Here is a 15,024-nt window from a genome sequence, read left to right as displayed (position 1 = left end):
CCTTTTATCTCGCTCCTCTGCCTGGTATCATCGATAACCATTGTCAAAGCTATCATGAACAGCCCCAAGGCCAAATAGTACGCACCAAGGGGGTCCTCAAGCCCCTTCCCCGCGCCGCAGACCTTGGTCCCTGAGCTGCCCGCTGGCCTGTCACCCCAGCGCTGCCCCCTCCCATGGGCAGCTGCCTTCCCCAAGGCCTTCAAGTGAACATCCCGCAAACTCAGCACAGATGAGAAATACAGACCATTCATGAGCTATTTTCTGGCAATTTATTACCAAAAGCAGCTTGAGCCGAAGGGAAAAAAAAAAAATAACTGTTATTTTTGTTCCTCTAATTTGGAAACTGAGGGTGCAATTTCCTCCAGAAAGCAGATGCCACAGAATTAGTGGTGGGCTTTTCCTGGTATTTTGTTCCCAGTTTAAACATTCAAATTGAAGTCTCAATAAGTGTTTGTTGAATGTTTAGCACAGTTTAGCTCTATTTTTATGTATCATTTCAGATGTCACAGTTCACCAACAAATGCTGAGCACCACGGTTGTGCAGGGTGGCATTTCTCCTAAGAACTACAACTCCAGAGCTGTTATTGGAAATGCTGCCTTCTCCCAAGCGGCAGCTTTTCCCCTGAAACATAATTAACAATATAACACATCACCGCAGCTCCTTCGCAGTTTTCACTTGCAAACAAACTGGTGCTAATCTCAATCAGATCCCAACATCGCTCTCTCCTCATCCTCCCTTCCTCCTCACCCTCCCTTCCTCCTCACCCTCCACCGCTCAATTCAGAGACACAAATCTACAGGAAAATTTGTGAAGACACTTTCTAAAGAGATGCAGAATGGAGAACAGAGTGTCTGCTATGTTCCTCACTCAAAATAAGCCTATGTGCCTTTTATACAGTCCATATGCTTATTTTCTTAACAATTTTTGAAACTCCCATACTGATACCAGACATAACTGTGCTGTAATGTTCCTTCTTCGGCTTCAGGTTTTTTTCCCCCCAAGGATTCACTCCTCTGAACAAACCCAGAACAGCTCCAGCTGCTCCCAAGATAGGTACTGGCTGTGCTGGCGCTGTGCAAGTGCAAGTCCAACACCACTGAGCTGTTTTTAGCTCCCATGCTGCCGGAGGCTGAGCATCTCCCGCCTCCCACATCACATCCCATTTAGTGAAGAGCGATCTATCCTCATGCTTTTGATCTCTATGCTCTCATTTACGAGATCAAGCCTTAAAAAGGTCTCCATCAAAAAAGCATGTCTCTATGTGTGCTCTTACCAAGGTCTTTGCCCCAGAAGATAGGAGAGGTCAACGCAGACACTAGAAAATCAGAACTGGGTCATATCTTGCAGATATTTTGTTCAGCTGTCTAGATTGGCTCATTGTGTGACGGAGCAGTTCAGACTGGCACGGGAAGAGTGCAGCCAGATCCCCCTGACAGCTCCTGGTAAGAAATCTGAACAGAAATCCCCATTTTGGGAGAAGTTTAATTTCAAATGGTATTTACGTCCCACTTTCAATGGGCTCCTGCTTTTCTGAGCTTCAACTGCTGGACCGCCTCACTCATTACAGACACAACTAACCGATCCACTGCCATTGATACATCAAATGTGACTCCCATCAGATGGAAGCTCGGGCTGTCAGCCCCACTTTTCTTCCTCTGTGAAATACCAGCTTTAGAAAGTCTTAACAAGAAAACAGATCACAGGAAATGTCCTTTGCTCCAGAGACGGCGGTGCTGGCTGTTATCTCTGCTCCTCAATTCTCAATCAGGAATGGCGCAGGAACACATGCATTCATTCCTACCCCGAATGGTAGTTCTACAGAAAGGTCTGGACTGGAAATCCCAGCTTTTTGATGGCTTTAATCAAGTGGAAACAAGGCACAGAATCGGGATGGGGGCGAGTGGTGGTGGGGAGGGGCTGTCCAAAATTCAAACTGACCTTTTTAAAATCTGCTTTAATTTACTTCTAATCTTACACACCTTTTCCTACATTCAGAAAAGGTACAGAAATGAGGCCAAGATAGAAATTTAAATAACAAATTACCATTTCCTTTCAAAATGTCTGCTTACAAAATTTCCATAATTAAAATATTTCTAGTAAAAGCTGATCAAGTGATTAAGTGTACCTAGAAAGTTTCCTTTTTAAAAAAATTACATCTCTGAATCTCATTTTTCAGTTCTTCCAGAGTACAAATTTTCATTTAATTTTAAGGAATAGAACTTCAGGTTCTAGGTTTGATAGAAATCTGAAGAACAAGCAACTTTTAGGATCATCATGGTGTGAAGTTTTAATGGCTATTTTTTGGTATTCAGAATCAAGAGGTAGATGTCACTCCATGTGGGCTGGCAAAATAGGTCAGCTGGGTAAATTTGTTCAGCTTTCGTCTACACTCTTTAGACGCTTCCCAATTACTACTCCTTTCTAAAGAGGCCTCCAAATTTGTTTGTTCTCTCTTTATGTGACATAATTTAACTCTTTACAAAGGCTGGCTTGTTAACCAGTCACTTAATTAACACAGTGAATATACACTTGAATGTCTTATTATATCCATTGAAGACAGCTAAGTTTGTGTAATGACATTCAATTTCCATGTTAAGATGTATGAATTCTTATAGTTCACTCAAACCAAGAAATTGTCTCTTCTTAAATGTGATTATAGTAAGTAGGTTTCCATTTGGGATTATTTTAATAATCAGTAAAGGTAAATGAAATTGTATCATTAATTAATATCTATTTATTTTACTTTCAAAACTTGCTAGAACAGAAACAATACATTGAGTCTATTGAAAAATCTGTTTGAGAAACACATCGTCCCATTTATTCTGTTTAAGTTTGAAGTGCTACTTCCAACTACCTGTAAGGAATGAGAATCTGAAAAGACAGAAGGAACATAAAAGTGAGTTAGCCCATTAATAAAAGGAACTGCGTGGACAGCAGTTCTTCACTCTCTTCAAACTATAAGTAATAAAACTTCAAATGCAAAACAGAAAAAGCTAGCATTGCCTTTTCAGTACATCTTCTTCCTACAAGTTCTGGCTCTATGCTATATGCCTTCCACATTCAGGTGGAGAGCTTCCAACCACAGGAATAACAGGATGCTTCCATTAGGAATCAGCTGAGATTTATTTTTATTCAGTTCTATTCCTTTCACAATTCTAGCTTTTCTAGCAAACAAATGCCATTTCAAGGGAAAATAAAACAAGTATTCCTCCAACCCTCACACGCTCATCTTCTTAAGCTTTTACTAGCTCTCCGAGGTAAACAGCAAGCGCTTTTAGTGACAGTTTCTGAGTAATGATGGGGAAGAGCGAAGAGGTGTTTGAAAGCACCACTGGCTTCTTAATGCAAACCCTTTTATACTACTCAGGGTACACGTGTTCAATCACTGTTTATGAAACAGCTTTGACAACACAGAGAGGAGCTTTTTGCTTGATGTTTGTTTAAGTGAGGCTGTATCTATTTTAGAAGCAATTGCTTTTATTTTACTTTTTTTTTTTTGTTAAACAGAAGCAACCCACGGTCTTAATAACAGATTAGTGGTGGCTGTCTTCTCTGGAGACTTCATTATCATGACTGCACTCGAGCTCTTCTAAGAAGACATTTAGAGAAAACCTAAGAAGGGTAGTAAAGAATTTATAATACCTGAGCTTCCCAAGAAGAACAAGCAAGACATATTAGAAGAACACCATCCCCACTGAGGGACCTTTCTTTAAAATGTCAAAATCACATCATTGTACATGATGCCTAATTCCAGGAAAGCAATAAGGATCAGCGTTTCATTTTTTAATACAGGACATAAATATCACGTTAACACTTGAGCAAAACATGTTTACACAAATCCTTGCATATTTATGGTACTATATTGTGCCTTACAGAAAGCTTTTCTCAGGCGAATAAAAGCAGTAGCAAACTGAATTAGACTTGGGAGCCTGAAAGAGAGCAGTGCAGCACACTTAGAAATCATTTTACAACATTGAATTTAACCATATTAAGACAGATTACATTGGCAAGATATTTATGGCAGGGACTGCAGCCACTATGCTGTTGTAAGCATCTATTTGTTATTACTTATTAAAGGTCCTGTCACTGGCCTTCCTTCAGTCTGGGAAATAAGGGTCCCTCATTCCTGTTATATTTTTCATGCCTAGATGGTAACAAGGACTTCGCAACAACTTTTCAGAGGCTCAGCTTCGAACTTGGGATGACCAGGTCGCAGGACAGCTCAGGCTGGACAGTAGCTCAGGAGGTCCCTGGTCCAGCCCTGCAGCAGCAGGTTCAGCGCTGGGGTCAGACTGGGCTGCTCAGGGCTGCGACCCCTCAGGGCTGGAAACCCCCCAGGATGGATGGGGCCAGCCACAGCCTCTCTGGGCAGCCTGCGCCTCTGCCCCCTCCAGGAAGAGCCTTTTCCTCAGGTCCCAACTCAACCTCTCTTGCTTGGTCCAGTCAGTGCCCCTTGTCTCTCTGGCTCCTTCTTCTTGACCGCCTCCCCACAGGTACCGGGGGCTGCTGCCATCTCTCCCCTGAGCCAGCCCCATCCCTCAGCCTCATCTCACTGGGCAGCTGCTTCAGCCATGACCATCATGCTCATGATACTCCAGAAAACAGCTCCTTCCCCGGAGGAAAGTGCACCCTATTTTACTTGGGAGCAGATGAAGGTGAATCACATTGACAGCCCTTGTCAACCCCACAGCATCATCTGATTTCTTGTGTCAGGGATGGAGCTGTGTTCTTGTGTCCAAGCCCGGCTCTGCTACGGGCAAGATTACAGCTAAACCAGTGTCTTGTCTTCCAGTTACAAGTCATCTCTGTAAAAGCATCCTATTCACACTCTGGAAGAAGTGGCAACAGAAACGCAGAGCTCTGCTCAGCCCCTCACTTCCAGGGTGGCTTCCCTTTTTTTTGCAGGACCGTTTATAAAGCCAATCCTCCAAATTTTTATTCATACAGCAGCACAAAAGCTCCAGATCTCCCACTATATCCTGGATTTACATTAAGATGAAGTGTCCTATGTTTGCTTAACACCTTGGCATATCATCTCCCAAATCTAACAGTGCTATTCACCACTGGCCTAAGCCCTGAGAAATGTAGATATACTTCAGGCATTAGGAAAACCACATCCTTCTACTTGGTACCACGGGGAAATTCTGGTTATATTTCAAATACTATTTTCAGAACCGCTTGTTCACTCAGAGACAGAATTTCTAGAAATCGTCTTCCTGTCTTCTGATTCCTTTAGTCCTCCTATCTAACCAAACCCAGTCCACAACAGACAGAACAGACCTTCCACGTTTTCCATATAAATACTTACTGGGCAAATCCTACCAACACTATTTAGTGGAAACTCTCTTAATTAAGGACTGTAAGATCCACCTTTGTAGACAGAAATTGCTTATGAACAAAGCATACCACATATTGCCCAAGAAGAAGCTATTTTTCATGAGAAAGAGGAAGGGCGCAGACTCACCTTAATGATAATCTCTTTGGCATCACACAGTGATACATCACAGAGCACTCTTACCAGTTAAGATGAAGTAACAGCTGCCAAGGCTTCTGCTTCTGTCTGAGCAAAAGCAAGATACCTTGTAATGAAGAAATTATAAATATCCATGGGTGAGGTGCTCAGCTAAAGGATACAAATGACACCAGATTCAATACCAGGTGAAACAAGTACTTAAAGGAGATGTCAAGCCTGAGCAAAAGGGAATACTTTACCCAGACAGAATACATAATTGTGTGAATTTTGTTTATGCCTGTCTGGTATCTCAGCCTCAGTTGCTAGATATTGTAGAAAGATCATGAAATACCACACTTCCAGGTGTGTTCTGTAGTGTACATGAACATACACACACCCACAGAGCTTCCATGTAAACACTCCTTAGCATATAGGACTCCAAGCTGTTTCCTAATCAAAATATGTTATGTCATAGAGAAAATGTACATGCTTTAATGCAATATTGTCCTGTAAGTATGAAGAAGTAGCACTATTAAAAGCTCTGGGCACACAACCTGAAACTTCCTCCCCCCCTGGTTCTCCTCATTTTCATTTTTGTTAGTTCCTTTTATTTTAAAGCCTGTCACACAAGTACTGCTAACCGTGTTGGATTTGCACCTAATAGAAAATACTGTGAAGATTATCCAAGAGACATTATGCTTCAACAAGTAGCCAGCAGATCGAGGGAGGTGATTCTCCCCCTCTATTCCACTCTCGTGAGACCCCAATTGCGTGACCCCAATTGCGAGACCTCAATTGTGAGACCCCTATCATGAGATCCAGACATCCTGGAGCCCCCAACATAAGGAGGACATGGACCTGTTGGAGAAAGTCCAGAGGGCCATGAAGACAATCAGAGGGCTGGAACACCTCTCCTATGAGGACAGCCTGAGAGAGTCGGGGCTGTTCAGCCTGGAGAAGAGGAGGCTCTGGGGAGACCTTATTGCAGCCTTTCAACACTTTAAGGGTGTTGGAAAAATGGGGAGAAACTCTTCATCAGCGCCTGTTGTGATAGGACAAGGGGTAATGGTTTTAAACTAGAAAAGGGTAGATTTAGATTAGACATAAGGAAGAAATTTTTTACAGTAAGGGTGGTGAAACACTGGAACAGCTTGCCCAGAGAGGTGGTGGATGCCCCATCCTTGGAAGTGTTCAAGGCCAGGTTGGATGGGGCTCTGAGCAACCTGATCTGGTTGGAGATGTCCCTGCTTCTTGCAGGGGGGTTGGACTAGATGGCCTTTAAAGGTCCCTTCCAACCCAAACTGTTCTATGATTCTATGATCCCATGATTCTAAGTTAGACAGGAATAATAATCACAAAGTCCAAACCCAGAGATCTGATGGCATCTGAGTTTGTCTTGTGAAAATGGCTTACATACTCCAGTGATGCTCAGTTTAATACTTGTTTTTATTGACCTACTGACCTCTATTTAGGCAAAGAGAGTTGCAGGATGTCGATCCGATACAAGGCTGACTCCAAAGGACGGATTTTCATTGCAGAGAAGGAAGCTGTCTCTATCCAAGGGGCGTTGAATGCAGCATGTCTTCCAAGGACATTTCAACAACTCTGCAGCTGCATTACTGAACACAGTTACAGGTTACTCAAGGAGCCTATGGACAATCTTGTGCATTTCCCACAGAATTGTGTAAACTGGTTTCAAAGGAAATTGAAAAAGGCTAAAATAAAAGGCTGCCCATTTGCCCGTGAAGGCTGGAAGGCAGCATAAATTGTTGCCCTGTTCTGCATCAGCAAGTGTTTAGGTCTGCAAACATAAACAGTACTGTGTACCACTTCACCTTCCTGTCAGATGGAGTATGTGCACAGGAGGGGGAAAGCCAACAGATGCGTTGCTATCATTATGTATGCAGTAAATACTGCTTAATCTGGATTACAGAAGAAAAAAGCAAGAAGCACAAAATGGAAAGGTTTTTAATTAAGAGTTGCATCCTTGCAGCACAAGCTAGCACAGAACTGTCCCCCACCTCTGGGGTCAGCAAGGAAAGATGTGGGCTACATATCAAAGCAAGCACATGCAGAAAATCTTCTGCCACGTATATTCAGTGCTGAATACCCACTGTCCCAACGCCTCAGCCTGGGTGCACTGGACACAGCTCCTCGTCCAAAGGCCGCTCAAGGTACGCGTCTTCCCATGTGCACTGCAAACCTGACCCAGCTGGTAAAATCGTCATCTCTCTTTGCTGACGCTTTTTTTTTTTAGGCTATACTCAGATGTGCTGCCTTGGGCGCAGCTGAACTCTGTGTATGGCTCCTGCTCTCAGCCCTGCTGCTGCCTTTCCCACCCCAGCCCACCCCTGTGGCCTCCGGGCAGGGGCCACGTTCCCCTCTCTGCAGGGTGTCACTGCTCTTGTAAGGGCAGGGGTTTGCACACTCTACCCCATCTGCAAAGCACTTCAAGTTAAACGCTTCTCCTGGCAGGGTTTTAAGATCCTTTGGACGCATCTTAACTAAAACAGACTGAGTAGCACCTGCCTATGCCATGACACCCTGCATGGCTGGGAGCGATGCAACTGCTGGTGAGGGGTACGGGGGTGAGGAACTGCAGGGGAAATTGCCTCTTAAACTAGCTGGGAGGCACCCAGCCTGGTGTGATGTGCTGGTGGCAGCTCCCCGGGGTGCGGGGAGAGCTGTGTGGGGCTGTCAGGAGGAGCCAGATCCACGCGGTGGGGAAGGATGGATGTTTCACTCCATCAAAGTGCAAGAAGATGAGGCAGGGCAAGATGTGACATGAGCATATGTGCTTGTTCCCAGAGAAAAAGACACTCTTGTGCACCTCGTTCCTCCTCTTGCTAACATATAAACCAGGAGAACAAAGTCAAACGTAATCACTATACAAGCACGGTGTTCTCTCTTTGGCACGGAATGCAGGCTTTAATAATATAATATAATATAAACTATTTCTGAAAGATGCAAAGGAGACCTTCGCGCAACTTGAATGCACATGGATATTTACAAAGAAATCAACATTATCCACTAAGCACTTTACTAAATTGGTTTCATTTATAGATGTATATTCACATCCAGAGAGCAAGCCCAGTTGATATGATTTTTGCAAAAGGAAAAAAACTAGCAAGTCAACTTACTACACTATTAAAGCTCTCTACAACACAAAACAAAACAAAAAAACCCCACCCACAGCAATTTTCTAGGGAGGTAATGAAAGAGAGAAGAAAGGCAAGTATTGTGATGGTATTAATGTTGGAAAGACAAGGAAGGAGAAAATGGATAATTACCCATAAATATAGCTCTCAACCTTAGTTATGTAACAAATAATCAGAACAATGATAACAACTTAAAAATCAATAAAAGCAACATGTATTTATAAAGGTCTTGCTGGATAAACTCACAATACCTTTTCATATTTTTCCTCCATTGTCCTTCTCCTCTCATGACATGGAGAGAGTGTTACAGCATCCTGCTATGCAGAGCAAGCAGGAGAGGATGTTTGGATGCAGTCGTAACCAGAAGAAACAACAGTGGCAGTAGGAAGCAAATTAAAGTCTAAGCAAAAACCTGTAAGCAATTCAGAGAAACTGATTGTGGAAGAAAGTAGGTTTTATTGCGACCACAGTAATCAAGTGTTTGTACTGAGCCAAGATAACAAAAGAAAATTACTGCACCATCAGCTATCAACCCTATATCCAGAAGTATTACATTATGGGCTAGGAAAGCAACAGGTCAGTTCATGCAGTTGAGGAACAACAGCATTTCTATATATCTCATCACCAGAAACATCTCGGACAAACAGATCTTATTTTGAGCTGACTATGGAGGAGAGAAGGCATGATCAAAACTTTCAAGCCTGTGCACTCTCAAGAAGCAGAGAAATTGAAAAATATAATCACTAACCTTGTGAGTAGCAGCAGCTATGAAGCTCAGCATCCTATGGAGCACCCACACAAATTTTCTGATGGCTAATAAGCTGCATGCTTGCTAAAGCTTTTCCCTCAGTGGGAGCATCAACCTCATCTCTCTCATCTCCCTAGTCACCAGCAGTCTTGGGGTTTGTAAGGATTTCATCACTTTGAATTCTCTGCTCTTCCATTTATATTGGTCGAAATTGATCCACAGGGGTAAAAAATTACTCTGGGGCAGTGAGGGGAGACTATCAGTCAGACAGCATTATGATTATTTTAGCTTCATCTCCTTAGGAAACCAGGTTGAAAAAAAAGTACAGTCAGGACAGAAGGGAAGAAATAACAAACAGAAATTTCAAATGGGAAAACTTCTAAAACCAGAGTTATTAAGTCAAGTACAGACAACATTTTTTTTTCACGTGAGGAAAGCCAGATTTTGGAGCTTTACACAAACAGATCACCATTCCTGACTTTCTAGGATTTCTGCTAAGCCATACTCTTAGGCTGCAATGAAAATCTGGATGATCCCCTTGTAAAAATGTAAATGCCAGAATCTTAATCCATTCCAACACAGATGTTTCACTGTCAACATACTTCTACCAGACAAGATCACTTGGGTTTATTTTTGTAATTCTCCCCTTTCAGTGCTGGTGGCGATGCCATGGGTCTGAGTGGTCAGTCTGAATGCCACAGAGTGGAACAAACCAAGCCACCAATCCTAAATTCTGCATTGTTTCACTGCTTGCAAAACTGTTTGGGAGAATGAGGAGCATGCTAGGGAGACACTGCAGTGAACAGAGGCTCTTTGACCATCAAGATATGGAGAAAGCACATAAATTTCCCTCCTGTTTCCCCCAGAGGCGGTCAAGAGGGAGCCATGCCCAGAGAAGTGAGCAAGGTCCCGGAGCATCTTCACCAGAAAGAAAATGAAGCCCAGCAGAAAGCCCTTCCTTGCAGGGGGGGTGGACTAGATGACCTTTAAAGGTCCCTTCCAACCCAAACTATTCTATGATTCTATGATTTTGAAGCTCACATATATTTTTATAGCATACTGATATACATTATGCTGTTTCGCTTAAATGTGTTGCTGTCACAAGTCTAAGACAAAATAAAGTGGACTGGTCTCTATTCCAATGGGGTGCATTTTAAAACCAATCTACAGAACTAAACCTTCACTCCAACGGTACAGTAAAGTTGTTATGTAAGTTATTTGGGTATTTCTAGTGAAACTTCAATTTATCTTACCTCCATGTATGTAGTTTTTATCAACCACAAAGTAACATTTGATAAACATCGTAACACAAACATTCAAGTTCATAATTTCAAAGGGCATATTAGTAATTGAAGCAAAAAAAAAACCCCAGACCATTCTTGTCCCCATGACTTTTTTAGTGAGGAGAGGTAAACAAAGCATCGTGGTCTTCCCTTCAGCTGTTTTCAAGGTTTCTCTTCTGATCAAGTATTTAATCCAAACCGTTTTTTGCTAGCGACAAAAGGTTACAGTGTGTACATCAATATGCCCTATAGATTCTCACATCAGTAATTCCCAACCACAATGCCCCCAAAGGCAGCTAGGATTTTCTTGGAATGACCAAAGTCTCATTATTTTTCAAAATTAAAATCTTGAAGAACTGGGTGTATCTGTACCAATCGGACAAACAGCACGCTGGAGATCATTTTATCTATCACTTCAGGAACATGTTGAATACTCTTCTACTTCTTCCTTTGCTAAAAGCACTTGCCCGCTCTTTAGAGTCCACAAGTAACTTTTAACAAATGCAGGCGAGCACCACTCACAACTGAATTAAGAAAAAAATTCTCCTGCTGCCAACATTTTGTTGCAATCAGAAAGAAAAAGTCTTGCCTTGTGAGTGATCAAAGTACAAGGACGCTCCTTGCAATCACGGAAAGACGAAAGTCAATTATGTATTTCAACCGATTTTCTAGCAACATCTTTTGCATCAGGGAATTGCACATTACTCATTCATTACTTTGTCGTTGCAACTTTAATTACGGACTTCACACACAAACGTTACTTTTCAGAAATGTATTTCAATACAACTAAGTGGTGCCATTCTGTAAATAAAGCTGATATTTTTCCTCTCTACTCTTTGCGTTCTTACCCCTGATTAATTTCACCATACAAATACGATTTCAGAAGGGAGCTGTGGACAAACACAGCACCTGGCGCACCTCTGATTGCTTTCTACTGGAGAAAAAGTCATTTTCGTTTTCTTGCTGAGGAGAGGCGGTCTACCTAAGAGAGTCACGACCACCTCCCCTCATCCCTTCCCAGGGGTCAGTACCGAAGGTTAACGAACATTAAACCCGTACGGGGGTACACCTAGAGCGGGGAGGCACTGACAGACCACCCGTGACACATCCACGGCCACGCAGAGCACCTGGGGGCAGGGTGGGATCCCGCACCTCCCGCCCCACCACCCCCCAGGAGCCCCCTCAGCAGCCACGGCATCGCGTCCCCCTTGCTTCTCCCCGACCCCCAGCAGCGCCCGGCGCCCCGCACACCGCGACCCACAGCAAGCAGCGGCTGCCAGGCCCGGGGTGGCGGGCGGTCCGGAGCCGAGAAGGGTGCGCACTTCGCCGGGACACCCCGCTCCGCCGGGGTTCGGCCGGACTGGAAAGCTCCGGTCCCCCCCGCCGCCCCTGCCGAGTTGTCCCCTGCCGGCACCCGGACCCAGCGACCGAGCCACCCCCGGCGGCCACGGCCCCTTCGCCGCACCCCCGGCTTGCCCCGCCGCCCCCCCCACGCCGCACTCACCCGGCGCCGGAGGGGCCGCTCCCGCGGCCGGCGGAGCTCTGGTCTCTGCCCTCGGCCCGCGCAGCGCCGGCAGCCGCCGCCGTGGCGGGAGGCGGCGGGCGGCCGTGCCCGCCCCGTGCCCGCGCCCCCCCCCCGCGCCGCTCCCCCCGTCCCGGCAGGGAGCGGCGGAGATGAGGGCGGGCGGGGTCGGGGCCTCCCCCGGTGCCCCTGAGGTGGCCGCAGCCGGGCTCCCCCGAGGCTGGCATGGGGCACTGCTCCCCAAAATACCGAGTGTGGGACGGCCCAGCTTGCCCCCCTCACCTCCCCCCCCCTCCCCCGCAGCTTGCCTCTGCAGCTGGGAGAGGGGACCTGGCCGGGACCCCTCCCAACCCCTCCACCTCGAAACAGCGTGGGTCGAGGGTCCCTGTCCCCCCGCGACCCTCCCAGAAGCAGAGAGCCGCCCCTCTGACAAGTGATGGCAGCGGGCAGAATCGGTCCCGGTGCCCGGTTACCCCGAAATAGCGGGGAAAAATCCAGCTCTTACCTGGAGCCTTCTTCAAATATTTGAGTCTCAGCTCTTCGGGTTACACTTTTTTTTTTTTTTTTTGGCTGTAATCCCTCGAACTGCACCAGCAAAACGACACAGGACATCCTCCCGCTCTTGCCCAACGCAAGCAGCTGAGGTCTGACAAATCTCGGTGTGGAAACAACGCAAAAAGTTGGCACCTGGACATTGCCATATGTGACCCTTTTTTGGCTGCAAGCTTTATTACACTGCACAGGGAGAGGCCATGGTGCAGCTGCGCTCCTCTGCTGTGAGACTTCTGGCCTCTGGGACATGCCTTTACGCAGGAGCTTGAAAAAACCCAACCTGAGCATGAAATCAGCAGTCTTTGCTTTTTTCCTCTTAAAATGTTGCCCTGTTAGTAGTATACAAGTTCCATATCTTAATTATTGCGTTTCAGTTGGAACACCAACGTTAACATCTGGCATCTTAGAGTCTATCAAGGCACAATCACACTCCCTTCAGCTGGATGTGTTAAGACCATATGATACCGAACTGGCTTTGAAAGCTTTTTAAAAGACCTAGACATTTTATGCATTGAATTTTAACATAGCTTTTCCCCCTTGTACTAAAATGGCTCTGGACGATCTAGTTTGAAATCCCTTTAAAGTGTTTTGAAAATCTCACGACAAGCAATCCATATTTATCTGAGCCTTTATCCAGCCATTTCCCTAGATCCAGTCCTAACTGTATCACAAGGGAACCTGCACAGAGGTTTTCCATTTATACCTGATATCTCGAGAACCGGACAGATTCAGCTAAAGATGGGCATCATGCCTGGGCTTTTCACTGATTACATTACATCCAATGTCAAGCTTTTTATGATATTTATCTATGATAACAAATAAAGGGAGTTGGATTGTTAGAATTTTATTTTATTTTGAAACAGAATTTGGTGTTTCTGAACCTAAAATCCCTTGGGTTTACTTTTTACGTTTTTCTGGTGTGACCTTGAATACTTAGGATCTATTTTTAAGACTATTTAAGCCATGTTATTACAGTAATCCAATTTACAATGGGAACTTTAAACACCTAATAACTCAGGTGATGGCTTAGAATTGGTTGATTAGTTTGTGTTCTTATTAGATCTTTCCAAATGTCCTCTTAAAGTATAAGAGCTGTAGTTTGAAGTCATGCCAACACTCAGTCTAAAATATTTTTCTTAGAATATAATTTATTATATCTCCTTTAATGATTAGTCTTTTTGTCATTTATTTTAGTATTTGAGCAGATGGTTTGATTTCTCAAAAAAACACTTAAGACTACTATTTTTAGCTTAATGATGAAAATAACTAGCAGATGTCTTTCATTTTCTGGGTTATAAGAAAGGTTTATTCAGAAGAATGAACCTGCAATTATCCTCCTGTGAAGCTAGTATTTATACTATAGATTTACATTCAGCAGCTTATTTTTCCAGCAGAAACTTGAATTCAGCAGGCTAATCACCTACAGTGCTTCATTTGTGTGAGGACACACGAGGAAAGAAGAATACACCCAATCATCGTATATGTCACTATTACAGATCTTAGTGCCCAAATACAGTCCTGGACGTAGCTTGGTAATATTGTGTGAAGGCCTTGACATCTTTCCAGCTCATCTGGATGTCTTCCAGGGGAAAATCCAGCCTGCGTGTTCCCTCAGGCTGATGCAGTGGTAGTACTTCTGAGGTAGTACGAGATGCTGGTCACCTTTCCTCACACAGCTGGTGTCTGCCATGTACAGGTGGGATTTCATGTGTGATGTTTGGTATGGAGTACTTCAAATGCCTGTTTTGAACTAGACCCAACATGAGCGCCTGGAAGAGCCACAGATGCCGATAAGTGAGATGGTCACTACATGGCAACAAGTTCATCAGGGATCTGCATGTTGCCCCTGTGGCACTGAGAGAAAAATCCTTTCTGCACAGCAGCAAATCAGCTACCTTAGTGATGTTCAGTAGTGGAAAGCTATTTTGAAGCAGCTGGAATCAACTTATTTTCTGCTTGTCGTGGTTTAACCCCAGCTGGCAACTAAGCCCCGCGCAGTTGCTTGCTCACTCCTCTGCAGTGGGATGGGAAAGAGACTCAGCAGAGTAAATGTGAGGAAACTCGTGGGTTGAGATAAAGACAGTTTAATAGGTAAAGCAAAAGCCATGAATGCAAGCGAAGCAAAATAAGGAATTTATTTACTCCTTCCCATCGGCAGGCAGGTGTTCAGCCATCTCCAGGACAGCAGGGCTCCATAATGCGTAACGGTTACTTGGGAAGACAAACACCATCGCTCTGAACATCCCCCCCCTTCCTTTTTCTTCACCCAGCTCTATGTGCTGACTACAATGTCATATGGCATGGGATA

The 15,024-nt window shown here is 44.5% G+C and overlaps 1 protein-coding gene across 1 annotated transcript in view; it reads right to left on the bottom strand.

Annotated features, from left to right (window-relative positions):
* PKIB (cAMP-dependent protein kinase inhibitor beta) overlaps window positions 1–12,255 on the bottom strand; it is a 61,796-nt gene extending 49,541 nt beyond the window's left edge. Inside the window, exon 1 of the mRNA XM_086744417.1 lies at window positions 12,147–12,255. The gene's annotated coding sequence lies outside the window, so the exon portion shown is untranslated. The remainder of the gene's footprint in view (window positions 1–12,146) is intronic.
* Window positions 12,256–15,024: the final 2,769 nt, after the last annotated feature.

The sequence above is a fragment of the Chlamydotis macqueenii genome, chromosome 3 (genome assembly GCF_036417535.1).
Source record: "Chlamydotis macqueenii isolate bChlMac1 chromosome 3, bChlMac1.mat, whole genome shotgun sequence".
Classification (NCBI taxonomy): Eukaryota; Metazoa; Chordata; class Aves; order Otidiformes; family Otididae; genus Chlamydotis; species Chlamydotis macqueenii.
Note: the sequence above shows the minus strand (reverse complement) of the source record. Positions and strands in the feature narration are given on the sequence as shown.